Below are 4364 nucleotides of genomic sequence, written 5' to 3'. Positions count from 1 at the left end.
TCGCACTTGTCAGATAACGAAATTTTGCACTCAGTCGAAGTCACGTTACCGTTGTTGTAACGCTAGCCATTGCGTTTTCTTTGACAACGCTGTGTCAGCGATCATTTCTGCAGTTAGGGTAGACACCCTGTATAGCTGAGGCTGATTAGTATATTATTATAATGATTGTCACTTCATGAATGCTACCCGAAGCTGTTGTTGATCCCTAATTCTTGTATATATGCATGTCTTAGACGTCAGTAATCATAACAGTTTTCAGTTACCATCTTTGTTGTTGTTATTTCGAGACTCCAGAAAATGCAGTGCGTTCCTGCAGGGCACGACTTTTCCGGCAAGCAAGAGCAACGCTACGAGGCTATTAAAAAAGAAGAAGAAAAAAAACACGAAAAAATCTGTTTTTATGTTCATGCACAACACGCAAAGTTCCGCCCTTAGGCACGTATGAACTGTTAGTTGAACTGGTTACCAGTATTTTCTTAACCATTCAGTTCCGGTTCAGTTCCGAGATGGCGTCGACTGTTTCGGTTCGGTTCAGTTCCGGTTCGGCCAAAACTAACGGTTTTCAGTTCGGGTTCGCTTCGACAATCTGTTCGAGACAATTACGGTAGCATTGTCAGTAAACTGCACCACAAACGGCTGCAGACTTGCTACACAAATCCACAACATAGTTTTTGCTCATCGCATATTTGAATGAGCATCTGTTATTCAAATATGCGATAGTTAAAAAAGTACATTTCTGGTGCTCTTGTCTTTGAGCTAATGAAAGTCCACTGCACTTCAGCTTTTCATCTCTGTTATTTTTGTTACAGATCTTTCCCTAATAGGAATATCCTCAATAAAGGATGCAGTACGCCATGTTATGCGGCATTGCATGGATGAAGCTGTAGCCATATGGTGCTGTATGACAGAGACGAAAGGGAAAGCCCCATTTGCAAACCTTAAACTGGCCGTAGTCATACTTGGGATGTGGTGACTGTCCTGCATTTCATTCTCCTCTACATTTGTGGCCTTTGTGTAGAATGATTGTTAAGGATACACACTGCTGCTCGTTCACATACCAGGTTCTACCCTGTAACAAGTGAAGGCCTGAACATCCTACTATATAGTAAATTAGTTTACTAACAGAAGTTAACTAGCAGTTATATCATAGTCAGCTTAAAAAGCATATAACCATTAGCCTGTCACATATATATTTTTTATAGGTGCACTTCGAAAGGTGTTCCCAACGGCAACCGAGGTAGTAGCAACACTCCTGGTGGGAGACTGGCTGAGACCTTTTCTACACGAATTAAAGTCGGTATGTTTAAATCTCTGAACTCGTGCATGAAGCACAGTGTATGCATGCATATATGGTCCATCACTTAGTGCAAAGAGCTTTCTCTAGTCAGTTCATGGCACGATTGTGTAGTTTTCTTCTAAGCGAGCCTGTACTTATACTGGCCTATGTGGCTTATAGGACTGGTTTCAACAATGCCGGTTAACTTTTACCAGAGATCAGCAATCTCTTTAGCAAGGTAACAGTCGCATAATTTTTGGAAACGTCGGTGGCTTATTGTGAGTACTAGTAACATTAACAAGAACTGGTGAGTTAAATTGAAATTTCAAGTTGAGGAACTGCCATGGATTTCTGCTGAAAGGCTAAATGGCATTCAGGTCGGGCCTTCGTGTACCAAAGTTGTGCACACTCTAAGAAAAAAATTGTGTAATTTTCTACCTTTTGGGGTAGAGGTGTGTTGTTACAGGTTCTCAACCCGTTTCGTCTGAAAGTGTACCATTCATTTCCACCACACTGGTGGAACAGTTCTACCCCTAAGTGTGAAGAAAATTCTACCCTGTTAGTGGCAAAGGTCTGCCCCTACGTGGGTAACTGTTCTTCCTCTGGGGGGGTCTGTCTTTTCTCTCCATATGGAAGACACCTCTACCACAAGGATGAGAAATATCTCACCATCCTGACGCCCTAATATTCTACAATTCCCGGAAGGCAGTTCTACAGTGTGTAGAACTGTTCTCCCTTATTTAGATGGGTAGATATCCAGTGAACCGGTAGAGATGTAGGAAGGGAGTTTCCTCAGGACAAAAGCCGCCGATATTTCGAACAGAGACTGTTCTTCTTCTGGGCAGAAGAAGAACAGTCTCTGTTCGAAATATCGGCGGCTTCTGTCCTGAGGCAACTCCCTTCCTGTTCTCACTTATTGAAAGATAATTTTTTACCCGAAATGGTAAGCTGTGCCCACCGGTGGCATATCTCTACCCGTAATGACGGAGGATTTAGACCTTGTAGGAAACTATATTTACTCCGCCTTCCATGAAGGACTTCTGCCCTTTTGATATCAACTTGACGTACAGTATTTGTGTGGACTAGATAGAATATATAGACAACTGTTACTGGTCACAGCATTTTATTACCACGTCACAACTGGAATCATGCGCTTGCGCTTACCAATGCGAATGCTACATCCATATTGAAGAAGCCTGAGCACGGAGACACGAAAGAAAACAAGACACAACACAGACGACTCCATTGTTGCATCCATAACCTGCACACCACTTGCATGGACTGTCTTGACATAAATTCCACATCCACTCACTATAACAAGGGCATCGGGACAACGTCTGACGGCTAGACGTTTCACCCCCCCCCCCCTACTGTGTCACTCTAAATACACACGAATATCTGCCCGGTGTGTAATATCTGCCCGGAGGAACACGTGACAGGACAGATGAATTCAACTGAAATGTAAAAGGCATTAATAGAGCATTTAAGATGAGCGATAAATGGATGGAAGCGATAAATAATCATGTTTCACTCCTTAGAAATAAGCATACAAAACGAAGGTTATCCCGGCAGTATACACAAGCCCAGCAAAAAAAAAAAAAAAAGCAATAAATAACGCAGAGAACACCCAAAACCAAGACTGGAGCGATGAGTGCCTTCTCCCATAAAACAGTGGCTCATCGTATGTTATGGCCCCGTTTCTGCATTTTCGAAGTGGATCCTGTAGCCACATCCGGAGGGCGCTGATAAGGTGCCGTGCCAAAGTTGTCAGGGTGACCTGCGTGTATTACACAAACGCATTTGGTGATATTGCAGTTTCATAAGATGCTGAAAAAGTGTCCGACGACATGCCGATCAACCCGAACACGCACTGCGCAAAATACATATCATCACTGCATATAAGACGCTCGGGAAGGAAAATGTTAAATATCAAAATTACTCACCTAACTCCACCTTGCTTATGTTCATATCATTGCAGCTGAACCGATAACGCCTTCCACCGCAGAGATACGAATTCCTGACTCAGCATAGCCATTAGGCCGCACGCATGGCCTTTGGTGCAGCAATGTCCACGTGCAAACCGACAGTCTGTCATTTTCAGCTTTCGTCTCTATACTGATCCCTTTTACACAATCAGCGATTCCGTGCAAGCGCAGACACTCTGTGTTTGGTCGCTCTGGCTAATCCCTTGAAGAGTGACCAAACCGGACCAGCGGACCAAACGCGCCTGTGCGCAGGATTAGTAAATCTCGACTATTGTCGTCACTTGAGTGACTCCATTAACACTTCCATTAGCGACCCTGCTATGAAACACACAAAAAGAAAAAAGATTCACTTGAACCCTAGTAGTGATAAAATTGTCACAGTGGTTCTACCGTTAGGGGGAGAGAGTTTAGTAAAAGGGCAGAAACAGCACTAGTTCAACCTGCAGTCGGTAGAGGGAAAATAGGTCGGAGAGAACTGTTGCGCTTCTACCCCTTTTCAACCCTTTTTTCTTAGAGTGCAGCACAAACTAAGGCACGTTATACATATAATGAATGGCACATCCCTTAAACATGAGAGGCTCTCAGCTAATTGGGATTGTTATGATTTTGACAGTAATGTAGCCGAGAGTGAAAGGTCACAATATACATTTCCATCTCGCAGGCAACTCGATGCAAACTACGCTGCATAAGTTGTAGGCTGCCAGGACTGCAAAACTGCTGAGCAGGATATTATCGTGGCAAGTGCAGACGTCGCTATCGAAGTAATAATGTTATGCATATGTGTTTCATAAGTGACTTCCTGCTTTAATACGCTGCGTGGAATAAAAATGATAGGCCTGCATTCTTTGTCTGTGTTTGATAGTGCTGTTCGGATGAACTGTTAGTGTTACCCGTGTCGAAAATAACACTAAAAAAAGAGAACAAAACACATGTTGATTTGTGTACCAACTACCTTCAAAGTTGAAAGCTGCCGACTGATGTTGTAATCTGATGACATGATGCTTCGCGAAGCAGGCGCTCAATGCATTCCTTTCGGAACATGACCAGAACGCTTAAAGGGTGCCTGCACTACCTGAATGAATTGGCCTCATGGCATTCCAGTG

General features: G+C 43.4%; 1 long non-coding RNA gene across 1 annotated transcript; it reads left to right on the top strand.

Moving 5' to 3' along the window:
• Positions 1 to 717: 717 nt before the first annotated feature.
• LOC135383575 (uncharacterized) lies at positions 718 to 4102 on the top strand. Its single transcript, XR_010419943.1, has 2 exons — positions 718 to 1297; positions 3923 to 4102. It is a non-coding gene; the product is annotated as an uncharacterized LOC135383575 (long non-coding RNA).
• Positions 4103 to 4364: the final 262 nt, after the last annotated feature.

Source organism: Ornithodoros turicata, chromosome 2 (genome assembly GCF_037126465.1).
Source record: "Ornithodoros turicata isolate Travis chromosome 2, ASM3712646v1, whole genome shotgun sequence".
Classification (NCBI taxonomy): domain Eukaryota; kingdom Metazoa; phylum Arthropoda; class Arachnida; order Ixodida; family Argasidae; genus Ornithodoros; species Ornithodoros turicata.
The sequence above is the reverse complement of the archived record's forward strand: the minus strand, read 5'-3'. Positions and strand labels throughout refer to the sequence as shown.